Source organism: Anser brachyrhynchus, assembly GCF_964034855.1.
Source record: "Anser brachyrhynchus genome assembly, chromosome: 1".
NCBI lineage: Eukaryota > Metazoa > Chordata > Aves > Anseriformes > Anatidae > Anser > Anser brachyrhynchus.
This window is the reverse complement of record NC_137694.1, coordinates 51287862-51301578: the sequence shown is the minus strand read 5'-3', so window position 1 is coordinate 51301578 and position 13717 is coordinate 51287862. Positions and strand designations below refer to the sequence as shown.

The 13717-nt window shown below is 35.6% G+C and overlaps 1 protein-coding gene across 9 annotated transcripts in view; it reads right to left on the bottom strand.

The window, feature by feature from the left end:
• The window catches only part of MGAT4C (MGAT4 family member C), a 412384-nt gene that overhangs the window by 210504 nt on the left and 188163 nt on the right, over nt 1-13717 (bottom strand). For 8 of the 9 annotated variants that reach the window (XM_080588179.1, XM_080588176.1, XM_080588172.1 and 5 more), the window contains one exon: nt 12353-12432. The exons of the other annotated variant lie outside the window; for it this stretch is intronic. The gene's annotated coding sequence lies outside the window, so the exon portion shown is untranslated. The remainder of the gene's footprint in view (nt 1-12352; nt 12433-13717) is intronic. 9 annotated transcript variants of the gene reach the window in all.

The window sequence follows — 13717 nt, the reverse complement described above, 5'->3', positions numbered from 1 at the left end:
TAGTATCTGCATACTAATGATTTTCAATATTTGTTTACTTTTTATACAGGGCTTGTACTAGCAAATGAATACATGATTTTAATTTCTTATTTTAAGTTTTCTTTAAGGATTTCTGCCCCATTATAGGATCTTTTTCATGTATCATCTCTTTCATCACCTCTATAAACAGTACATAAATAAATGCAATTTACACTAGTGACCTATGAGTCACTGAACTGATGCATAAACGTGATACAAAAACTGAGGTTATTTTCTAGTACAAAACCGAAATGTAGTTTTAATTTGTTTTAATAGTTTAGGAAAAATATTTATTATTCACCAAAAAAAAAAAAAAAGTATTTACAACTCTTATATAACAATTGTAAAAGTCTGCTAAGTCTAATTCATAATTATTCATTTTAAGTAAGAGTATGTTTACTGACTGTAAATTCCTTCTATCAGGTAGGTGGAAAGTAAAATCTTTCATTCTGGTAATAATAAAATAAATAACTTTATAAAAATTTTTATGTTTAATAATAACTACATGAAATGGATTCATTTCTATTTGAAATTGATTTCCAGTCACTTGCAAATATCAGCACTGAAAATATATTTTGAGATTACAGTACTTCAGCATTCATTACATTTTGAATGACTATGAAATTTGAAGTCAACAGCATATTCATTAGCTCACTCTTCTACCACCCAAGACAGATAAAATTTATCTGAAAATAATTTTAATAAATTCCTTAAATATCTGCATAAATAGTGATGTATTTATGTGTTTTGATAAGCATAGGTCAACGACATATTAATATAGATAAATTAATAATGTAGTTAAAGTGTCAATAAAAAATATTTTTGGAAGTGCATTCTAGCCCAATTCATTTATGTGCTCTCGTAGTAAGTTGCATAGTTGCCTTATTGAAATAAATGGATTTTTCTAAAGCAAAAGCTACCAGATTGTGGTATTTTATAATTATATAATTAATACATATATTTAAAGCTGAAAGGAAAAAATACTCATAAAAAATAAGTATGAAAAGACTTTTATATAAGGGGAGATTAAATCAACTGGGATTCTTCATCTGGAAAATGAAATGATTGGAGGACAGTATATTGCAATATAGAGACATTAATAATGCAGAGAAGGTAAAAAAAAAAAATTCACTATTTCATATAATACAAAACCCAAGAATAATCAAAAGAAATATTCAAGGAGAATTATTGAATTAACCAAAGTTAAAGTTGTGTTTTTTGTTTGTTTGTTTGTTTTTTATACTCAATGTGTATATGAATTGCAAAACTCATTGCCACATGCTGTGCCAAAATAACTTGCTCTTGCAGTTATTATGTGATATCAAACACAAGGATGAAGAGAGAAACTCCAGTTAAGAAGGTACTAAGATGCCAGAAGCTGTGAAGTTATGCTGACAAAGTATTAATTCATTCTTGCATCTGCAATTGGCAACTGTCTAACACAAGATGTTGAACTAGACAAGCCTTTTATCTGGACCATTACTGTTGCATTTATGAACATTTCACAGTCTGATCCTGTCCAAAGAAAGCATTTGACTGCTTAATTTTTGATGTGGACCTGTATATAAATAAAATTAATCAACTGAAAACCATGCAATTGAGATTGCTCCATTTTGCAGGCATGTGCAAAGGACTTTTAACTTGTTACAATTATTGTTAATTGTCTGATGATCCTAAACAGTCATGGTGTTGTAGTCTGTTTTAGGGAATGAAAGACAAAACCCACATAAATGACAAGTAAAACACTTCACTTTGAGCTAAAGTTACAAACTGAGTACAAAAACTAATTTATCTTGTTATCTGCAATTTAAACAGATGTGTACAGTGCCATGGTAAATACTATATTATTGTATGCGTTTTAAGACCATCACTGAACTTCAGACATCACAAAGCTGAGCACAGATGAGTTGAGAGAAATTTAGATTTCTATAACTGGCATATTTTTCTCCCTCAGAGATGCACAAAAATGACAAACTAGAGCTTCACAGTTTTCTGTGATTGCATAGATAGACTAGTATTAACATAGGTCACCTATAGGAAAATAGAGAAGGAGCAAGCAAACCTAAAGAATTGCTATGGTATTTATTCCATCAATGCAGAATTATCCCCCAGTGTTTATTTCAAGCATTGGACTAGTCCATCTTAAAATACTAAGGAACAAATTTATGAACTACTTATTACAGGATACTCTATTTTATGCTTAGCAGGAATTTTTCTTAAAAGCATTACCCTGATGTACAATACTACCTTCTTGATTTAAATCACTCTTCTCTTGGAAATCCCTCCCTGCATGTTCATCAGAAACATGCTAATAACTACTATAGGGAAAACAATATAAATAGTTGAAATTAATATACAATTTTTCCTGCATTTTAAAACACACAACTTTCCAGTAGAATCCTTGACACTTGTATTGGGTCTGGCTGGGATGGAGTTAACTTTCCTTGCAGCAGTCCATATAATGCTGTGCTCAGCACCTGTAGCTGGAACAGTACTGGTATCACACCAGTATTGTGTCTGCTGCTGAGCAGTGCTGGCACAGAATCAGGACTCCCTCTAACCAGACAAGCAGGCTATGGGTGGGCAAGAGGTGGGGAAGGAACATCACCAGAGCAGATGATCAAAGGGATATTCCATACCATGTGATGTCACACTCATTAATAAAAGGTGGAAAAAGGAAGGAGGGGGAAGGAGTGGGCTCTAGTTTTGAAAACGTCTGTCCTCCCAAACAACAGCTACATATGTTGAGGCCCTGCTTCAAGGATGTAAAAAAGCTTTTTTTAAATGTTTAGTGATTTATGAGGGAGTTGATGGTATTTGGTCTCCTGCAGAGAGCACTTTATCAGAAAATGAGAAAAACAAACAAGCAAAAAACACTGTTCCACCACTATTGCTTCTGTTGAGACTTCTAAAAAAATCATGGCAAAGAAACCAAGGTGTGCTATTTATGAACCTGCATTCTGTAATATGAGTTTATAAAGGAACATCTTGCAGATTTGGTTGCAGAAGCACAAAACAATTTTAAATCAGAAATGGCATTACAAAAAAACAGCCTCACAGTGTCATTTTTATTTACAGAAAAGAGGACACATATTATGAAAATGATCACCCCAAAAGAAATATACACTACATAAGATTAACTGTTGTTAATCTTAATAAAATGTCATGTGACTGATATTGCCCAAAACAATTTGGTTATCTGTTTAGCTTACTCTGTCATATTAAATTCACACAAACTGCTGAAACTCTAGGAAAAACAAACAAACAAACAAACAAAAACTAAAATAGATGTTATATCACAGAGTTTTCACAATAGAATGATTCATTTTTTCTGCTCACTAAGAAAAATAAGAATAATAAAAAATAAGAAACACTTTCTAGTGATTGTAAACTAGTAAAAAAAAAAAAGTCATCTTTTAAAACATTTTATGTAGAAATGTAGTAAGCTTAAAGATTGCATACTAGAACCAGACTTTTCAAATATTTATGATTTTGTCCCATTTCCAGTCCTAAGACATGGAGAGTGGGGGTTAAAACAGAAGACCAACAAATTCACATATATTCTCTCCAAACATCATAATATTTTAGTTTCTTTGATGAGAAATTAACTTGCACACTCTCAGCTGTAGATGGACTTTTTAAGTAATTATGGTATTAATAAACAGCCCTACTGTTTCAAACTATTTTTGTGTGACTTCTGGAGCCAGCATCAGGTCTGTAAAGATTAATTTTATCAAAGGATACGGTTTAACAAATCATGTGCACATTCAAAATATCTTTTTTTTTTCCATCTTATTTTCTAAAAAGAATACGAAAATTTCCTTCAATAGTAATATCTGACAGTAGAAAATCTCTGTTCCTATTTAACATTGATCTCCTTCAGAGACTTCAAACTTCAGTTTTGTTTAAAACACTGTACTGCAGCTTTAATTCACTTTATCTGGACTCTAAGTATGTGACTGTTACCTTAAACAAGAGATGGATTAAAAAAAATAAAAAATTACTAATAACAGCTTTCTAAAGGAAGCTTTCTGTGCTGAGGTTCATTCTTCATTCAGAAGCAATAGAATACAGTTATTGTTGGCATCATATAATTAAAGATCAATTACTTGATACGGTGATTTATCAACATGTTATAGAATAGCTATATGTACAATAATTCAGAATAATTTTACAATGTAAACTTCAAATTAATTGGAAGAAATGTTAACAGTTAACAATATTGCAGTCACAAAATCATATATTTTGAAGACAACTTCACAGACATAATCACGCAAAAATAGTAATGAATTAAGATATACATAAAATATTTAATATAATACTGGTATTCACAGTAGCCTATTAGGCTTGTATATTTTTTTCTATATGTATGCTTCCTGTTAAGAGTCAGAAAGTCTAACTTTTGTGCCTCATTTTTATTATCGGTCTCCAACATATCAATAGGCTGCATTGCACTGAGTTGTTTGCTTTAAGAGTATTTACAGTAGTTAATAAATTCAGGCACAGGCATTTTCTGCAGTTTTCACCTTAGGCCCAAACTCTCAGATTTTCTGCCAAGTTTCAGGAAGATCATGAAAAAAAAAAAAAAAAAAAGATCAATATGTTCTTAGATGCTGAATATAGTAATCCTTAATCAGGCAGATATAGAGAATAAAGTGTTCAACAGTGGCCTGCAAAATCCAGCTTTTACCTACTGAAGTCATGATTTATGCACACCTGACAAGACAATACACAAATACTAGGCACAAGCAGAATTCTTCAGAGAATTCTTAAACTGACATATAGTTTGCACAAAATAATATGCTTGCCTTTTTCTTTTTCTTTTCCTTTTTCTTTTTTCTATACAAATCCTGATTTTCAGATCAAAGGGAAGAGAGAAAATTATTTTAAGCTGCCATGCCAAAAACCTGGTCTCCAAAGCCTTGTATAAATTCAAGCTAGTCAATTTGTAATTAAATCTTACAGAATAGAACAGTTACACTCATCAAGGAAAAAAAAAAAAAAAAAGCATTTTATGGTCAGCACCCTTATTTGCAACAAATGGGACAATACACAAGTCACAGTTCACAGAAGCTTTATGTCTATTACTTTATGCTGGAATAATCTTGCACAAACCAATTAGCCATTATAATAGTATCACTGTGCATTTAAATGAAAAACTGAGACTCATAAAATGTCTCTGCCTTTCTCATATTTATGATGTCCTGTGTATTACAGGAACAGTAGTTTTGTATGTGAAGGTCTCAGTCTTGTGAGGTGCAGAGCAATAAATCTCATAAAGCACCTAGCCTATATATAATTAATTTAGGGTGGTGTAACTCCTGTTCCATAAATAAGATTTTTCTTACAGTTGCAAACAACGACCACAGTTCCAGAAAAGACAAAAAATAATATAACCTATTGAAATTAAAGAAACTGAATAAATATTGCCACTGCAGTGTACCAGCTTCAGTTAATGCATCCATTAAGATGAATGGGTTGAGGGACTGTTACATTTCTGACAGACTGCTGAATTAAGTAAGCAAGTCACAGATTGTGGCATGACGGGTTTTCACAGCTGTACCTGTTGGTAGGTGTGGTATTTTTCTTTTTCTTTTGTCTATTTCTTTGAAAGAAAACCAATTCAGAATTTAAAAAAAAAAAAAAAAAAAGAGAGAGAGAAGAAATGAGAGGAAAAAGACTGAAGGACTAATGAAAGGTTTGAAGGAGGATTAATTTAGTATCATTAATTTAGTATCTTTGATAAGCACAAAGTTCTCATTTCCAGAAAACTTCTTACATCAGATTCTTGTTGGTTTCCAAGTAACTGAAATCTATATGATGTCAGAGAATAGTGAGTAGTTATATAATGTTGATAAAATTTGTAAATTTTTAAAGATGTGTGAAAAATGTGTGTAAAGCAGTCCTAGTGCTTTAATCAGTGAGTAAGCATTCACTAGATTCTCAGAACACTACAAATTCTTGCAAGTCCTACTAAAATAAAATTAAAATATTCAGTTGTATCTTTACAATGAAAAGTTGATTTCACAAGTTCATAAGACTAAAAAAAAAAAAAAATAAAAAAAAAAAACTTGTAGGAAATGTTTGCATTTGTCCTAGTGTGTCAGGAACATGACTTTTCCAGGAAGACACAAAGATCTTAATATTGTTGCATCCCAGTAAGTAACCTCAGTGTACATAAGTGTGAATGGAAGACAATGTTTCATCACAGCTACAGCTTCTGACTACTAGTTGCCTCTCCTTCTAATCAGTGGAGAGGACAAATTCATTTTGAATCTGTAAATAATGTTCATTTTGATATTCAAGTTGCCTCTCATTTATCTTTATTATGACAATGGACTCAGTGTATCTCACACATTTACTTAAGGTTTTTATCATAGTATCAAAATATTTATATAACAATTTAAAATTATATTTTGCCAAACTTTTTCACGTTTAAATATTAAATACTGTTGTAGTTGGTTGACCATTTCAGTTTCACATTTAAGCAAAGAAAGTCATTTTATGTGTTTACAAATGATAGCCAGTTGTATTAGAGAATAATAAAGCTTTACAGAGAGATATTTATGTTTTGTCACCAGAGATCAGCAAGCCAAGAGCTCTTCATAAATGAAAAGAAATGAAAGTGTTTTTTAAACATGGAATTATGGAGGAACAATTCTCCTTCATTCAGCACGAGGCTTATACCTTCATTTCTTTCTTTTCTTCACAGAAAAATGATCGTACCGGGCTTAAAGCAATAAACAAATTTGAAATATTGGTGTGGAATTACTGGACAGTTCATCTTCTTTGTGATAGGTTATCTATCATACAGGCCACCAGAAGAAAATGGAACTTAATCAGTGAAGCTTGAATTTCTAGAACTAGGCCTCAAAACTGTAATTCCCTAGGATTCTACTGATATTCTAAAGACCCAAGAAAATCAGGCCAATTTTTGTTTAACTAGTAATTAGTTATAATGGATTTACTTTCTTTGTCTTGTGGTTAGTTATCTTTCGCTTTCCATGCAAAAAAAAAATGCTTTCCTAAAAACAAGCACAGACGCAGTTTAAATTATGACTATAAATAAAACAACGATGAATATAAAAATCTGTTGAGTGAGTGACACAAGCACTGGAAGAACATTTGTGATATTCAGACCGCATTTCCCACACATTAAAAATGTATATAAAAATGTCAGCAAAAGGTATTTTCATCTAAAAGGGAAAAATATTGTATGAGGTAATATAAGTACTGTGTACAGATTTTTACTATGCAGTAAGCTTAACATCTGTAGCATCACATGCACAAACTTCAACTCAAACAATATTTTACAAAGGAGGAAAAATACTTGACTTTCATGTGATGCCATTTCCTGTTCAGAATTTGAAACTCAAGGTTGACCTGCAATATTGTTTAACTAAACATAGTTTTGGTTTTGTGCTCCTGAAAAACTTAAGTTTAATAAGAGTTAGATGTCTATGAATGCATCGAAATATATGTACTGTATTTGTCAGTGTATAAACCATGAGGCTTATCAAATATATATATAAGGTTGAAGTTCATTGTCTAATTTACAGATTATAAGTGTGAAGGATTTTTCAGTTTAATACTGTGAATTCTACATGATTGATCTAATAAGGTATGTTTCATAAAGCCTTCATAAGTATTAATATAAAATATAAAAAATAAAATATCAATAATCCAAGCAACAGCCCTGCCTTAAGTCCAGGCAAGGGGTAGGGAAACAAGCTTGAAGCCCAAAAGAGGAACATTTGAAAGACTTGACTCACAGGACAAGGGAGAGTGGACCCTTGTCTCTGATTGGAGCCAGAGGAGGAGTCTCCCTCCTGCCCCTGAAATGAGCCTGCACAATAGATATGAGGTTCTAAGACAGGAGAGAGGAGGCTCTGGGAGAACTAGTAAAGACCTCAGAAAGACCAACCACAGAGAACTCAGAAAGGCCAACCACACAAAGTTGGCTCAGTCTCCCAACTTCATTAAAACCAGTGCCACAAAGAAGGCACAAAGGATGTTAGTCGTTGAAGACTCCTCTCTGAGAGGCACCAAGGCTCCCATTTGCCATCCGGACAACCTCTCCAGAGAGGTTTGTTGCCTGTCTGGGGCCTGTATTTGTGATATAACAAAGAGGCTACCAAAGATGGTGGGTCCCAAAGACTACCACTCCTTCCTATGTTTTCAAGTAGGATCAAACGAAGCTGTAATAAATATCAAAAAGGTGTTTATGTCCCTTGGAAAGATGTTGAAGGGATCGGGAGCACAAGTAGTGTTCTCCTCTGTCTTCCCAGTTGGTGACCGGGACCCAGGAAGAAAGACAAATGGGATGAGTGAATGATTGTCTTTGAGGCTAGTGCAGTGCCCAAGGTTTTGGGTTCTACGACTTTGGATGTGTTTTTGAGGGACAAGGCATGCTGGCACCGGATGGGGCACAGCTGACCAGGTGGGGCAAGAGTGGGGCTGGACTCATCAGGAGGGATTTAAACTATATGCAGTGCGGGAAGGGGATGCACCTCTGAGTGAAGAAAGCATATCTGAGAACACTATCACTCTAAGTAACAATAGGGAAATATTTGTGAACTGTCCCAATACAATAAGAAAGGGTTCTGGAAATGGGATATGACCAACTGTCCAGCTGAAGTGCCTCTACACCCATACATGCAGCATGGGAAACAAGCAAGAGAAATTGGAAACCATGGCACAATTAGACAAATATGACCTGATTGCTGTCATGGACATGTGGTGGGATGGATCACATAACTGGAATATTGCAATAGAGGGCTACAAACTCTTCAGAAGGGATACACAGGAAAGTAAGGGAGGGGGTAATGCCCTCTATATTAGGGAAGGGATTGATTGTGAAGAGATGCCTCTGAGAAACAGCCACGGACAGGTTGACAGCTTGTGAGTGAGAGTTAAAGACTGCACCAGTAAAGGACACCTTGTGGTTACGGTCTACTACAGCCCACCCTATCAAGGGGAGCCTGTGGATGAGGCATTCTTGCTTCAACTGCAAGTGTCACGCTTGCACACTCTCATCCTGATAGGGGACTTTAACCACCCGGATATCTGCTGGGAAAACTACACAGCAGGCTGTAAGCAATCCAGAAGATTCCTAGAGTGCACTGTGGATAACTTCCTGTTCCAGGTATTAGACAAACTAACCAGAGAAGTGTTACTTGACCTAGTGCTCACCAACATGGAAGAGCTCATTAAAAAGGTTAAGACTGGAGGCAGTCTGGGCTGCAGTGACCACACCCTGTGTGATTTTGTGATCTCAAGGAATATGGGCCTGGCAAAGAGCAAAGTCAAGACCCTGAACTTCCAAAGAGTAAACTTCAAGCTGTTTAAAGACCTAATAGATGAAATTCCCTTGAACACCGTCCTTAGGGACAAAGGAGCTGAGCAGAGCTGGAGACTCTTTAAGGATGTTTTCCTTTCCATTTTAAGGACGTTTTCCTTTGAGTGCAAGAAATCTCTCCCTAAGTAAAAAATTGGGCAGGGAGTGCAGAGAACTGGGATGGCTGAGCAAAGAGCTGCTGGTCAAACTGAGGCACAAGAAAGAAATGCACAGGCAGCTGAAGCAGGGTCCCATGGCCTGTGAAGAGTAAAGGGATGCTGTCTGGATGTGCAGGGATGGGATAAGGAAAGCCAAGGCACAGATGGAACTAGGCTTGGCAAGGAACGCAAAGAATAAAAGGAAGGGATTCTATAGATACATTGTTCAGAAAAGAAAGGACAAGGAGAGTGTACCCCCTCTGATGGATGAGAAGGGAGATCTGTTAACGACAGACATGGAGAAGGCTGAGGTACTCAACAGCTTCTTTGCCTCAGTCTTCACTGACAGTCAGGCGTCCTTGAACCCATAGATGGAGGCTGGGAGAGCAAAGTCCCTCCAACTGTAAGTGAAGAGCAGGTTCAAGACCACCTGATGAAACTTAACAGGAACAGATCTATGGGGCCTGATGACATGCATCCCAGGGTCCTGAGGGTACTGGCTGATGTAGTTGCCAAGCCTCTCTCCATTATACTTGAAAAGTCCTGGCAGTCAGGTGAAGTCCCTGGTAACTGGAAGAAGGGAAACCACTCCATTTTTAAAAAGGGTAGAAAAGAGAACCCAGGGAACTACAGACCAGTGAGCCTCACCTCTGTGCCTGGCAAGATCATGGAGAAGATCCTCGTGGAAGCAATGTCTAAGCACATGCAAGACAAAGAGGTGATTCAAAACAGGCAGCACAGCTTCACCAAGAGTAAATCGTGCCTGACCAATCTGGTGGCCTTCTATGATGGAGTGACTGCATCAGTTGACAAAGGAAGACCGACCAATGTCATCTACCTGGACTTCTGTAAGGCCTTTGACATGATCCCACATGACATCCTGGTTTTCATATCGGAGAGATATGGATTTGATGGGTGGACCATTCAGTGGATAAGGAGTTGTACCTGTATATATACCTGTACCTGTATGCTAGTACAGAATATTCAATTCTAAATTAAAAACCATGAATTGATGTAAAAACGTATTTTGCAGGTATAAAGTCTGTGAGTAAAAATTTCTACAGTATCGGAAATATAGTTTTTATATCATAGTTTACATGTCCTTTTCTTTGGACTTATTTTCATATCACAATTTGTGAAATGACAGAAAAAAAAAAACTTTTAAATACCCACAACTATGGAAGAAATTATGTTGCAATAAAAATATAAATAGCTTGAGTTCACATGTCATTTACGCAATCATGCTAGTAAACATTTAGAAAAATACATTGTTTTAAAATTGCAAGATAATTTGCTTTCAGGATCAGGAATTCAGGATTTTTGGACAATCAGGCTTCAGCAAACCTCATGAAAAATAAGCCTGAGATTTATTTCTGTTGCCCAACAGCCCCCTCCTCTGACCCTCACAAAGGTCACTAGTGCTCACTAATGCTAGAACAAGAAATTTAGTAACAAAAAATTGATATATATTAAAATATCAATATATATTTAATTTATAGTAACTGCAACAAAAATTTTAACTAACAGAAATTGAAAGACTTTATGAATCTTGACTTGGCAGTCAGCAGCCATTCAATTGGTCTTATAGAAGCTACACAAAAACATAATGATTGTTATCTACATTGTATTAAACAATTATCAGATTTTATCATTTAAAAAAAAAATCTACTGTGAAATCTCTGACTAGATGGAGAATTCAGCTGCCAAGATATTGATAGAAACTGTCTATATGAATCAAGTAGCATGGTTCCGATTACCCCAGAATATGACCTACTCCCAGCAGAAAGCAATTTGATGCTCTATTGCACATAGAGCAGTATATGTGAGCACTAAATAAATAAATAAATAAATAAAAAGATAAATTAGTGACAGGTACATCTGAATAGGACTGCTTCTTTGACACTTATCTGTAACCAGACAAGCTTGTTTCACCTCAGTGTAAAAGATAAAGACACATGGCAGGTTGCCTCTGCAAGTTCTCATCAGCCAAACAACCTCCACTGTCCATTAGTGAAAAGTCTCTCTGCTATTTAAGGAAATGTGACAGCAATGGAGGTGAAGTGAAAACTATCTGATAGCAAGAAATTCATCAGCACTTTACTAAGCTTTTTGCCTTCTGTAACTTTCATCATCCTTTTTCTCTTTTTGCTACTTTTTTACTTTATTTTATTCTTTATTTTTTATTTTCTGACAGCCCAAATGCCCTAGGGTTGTAGCCATGGCAAAGGTCAAGAACATAACATCAGGTCTATAAAATGAGGTTTTTACAGAGGGAGAAGCTGCTAAACACAAAGTTTATTTAGCATTAGACAATGAGACGAGAGCCTGTATCTCAGCAAATTTATCTTAATAGATGCCACTGTTTTTGAAAGCATATTCATAATATTAAAATTATTAAGAAGTCTTACAGACAACCCAAAACCCAATAAAACTGAGAAATAGTCAAATATCTAATGTAAGTATTAGAAAGTTTCATTTCTTTTGGGAAACATTGCAAATACACCTAACTAATATGTAGCATGTCTTTTAAAACATCCATGTATTTCACAAACTATTAATTTAAATTATTCATAAACTAATATATGTCCTTATATATCAGGCAGGCTCCCTGCTGATACAAATGTGTGCTTTCCTAAAGGCTCAATCGCTTTACTATGATGGACAATAAAAAATAAACAGAAAATGCACCATCTTCTTGCTTCTTTAAATAAGTCAGGGATTTCAGTGCTACAAATGTCAACTTGAAAGACCAGACTTTTGCTTACATTCAGTCAACATTGAAAATTTATGGCTTTAATTCTTCACAATCACTGGTAGAAATAAAGTAAAGCTGAATTACCTTTCACAATGTCCAGTAGCACTCTTATCAAGTCATAGCACAGGTTTAGTGTTTGATTAGAAAATTCACCATGTAAATCCCTATTAAAACAAAGCAGACAAAGACAGAACCTTAGCTTCCTAGTCTGAGAAAACGTTAATCTTCATGCACATGCATTTTCAATGTGAGCAAAATATAAAATATTTTAAAAGTATGCATTAGCTTCTGTATACACATCCACTCACATCTGATTTGGTCTATCTATTGTCAGCATCTCTCTACGGTGATGTGTGCATCATATAAAAAGATCCTCTAAAGCAAGTCACCCATTAAACATTATTAGGCTCAAACATTAATGGTTTTATGTATATTTTGTGTTATCCGGATTCTATATTAACATACATGATTCAGGTGATGCAGTCCATGCTAAATATTCTGTACTTTGAAACCACTTGTACACACCTGATTTTTCAATCTAGTCCTCACTTTTATGAATATAGTGTTTTGTTTTTTTTTTCCAATATATTGCTTGATGAGGAAATAACATCTTGCTTAGAGAGAGAGGTGACTATTTTTTTCTGGTTTTCATTTTTAGATTTTACACATGTATTCAAGACAGAACTGTATGTTTAAAGTGGTCTACTTGAATAAAATATCACACAATCATAGAATCATTAGTGTTGGAAAAGACCTTCAAGATCATCTGGTCCATCCATCCCCACTACCACTGATATCACCCACTATTCCATGTCCCTGGGCACCTCCCTGGGTACCCCATTCCAATGCCTAACCACTATTTCTGAGGAGAAGTTTATCCTAATTTCCAACCTAAACCTCCCCGGTGAAACTTGAGGCCATTCCCTCTTGTCCTATCACTAGTTTTCTGTGAGACGAGGCTCCAGCTCTGCACAACTTCCTTTCAGGCAGTTGTAGAAAGCAATAAGGTATCCCCTGAGCCTCCTCTTCTCCAGACTCAACAACCCCAGTTCCCTCAGCTGCTCCTCATAGTACTTGTGCTCCAGACCCTTCACCAGCTTTGTATCCCTTCTCTGGACACACTCCAGGGCCTCAATGTCTATCTTATAGTGAGGGACCCAAAACTGAACACAGTACTCAAGGTGTGGCCTCACCAGAGCAAAGTACAGGGGGACGACCACCTCCCTGGTCCTTCTGGCTACACTATTCCTGACACAAGCCAGGATGCCGTTGGCCTTCTTGGCCACCTGGGCACACTGCCGGCTCATGTTCAGGAGAGCGTCGACCAACACCCCCTGATCCTTTTCCTCTGCACAGCTTTCCAGCCACTTTGCCCCAAACCTGTAGTGTTGCATAGGGTTGTTGTGACCAAAGTGCAGGATCTGGCACTTGATTTTATTGAACTTCATC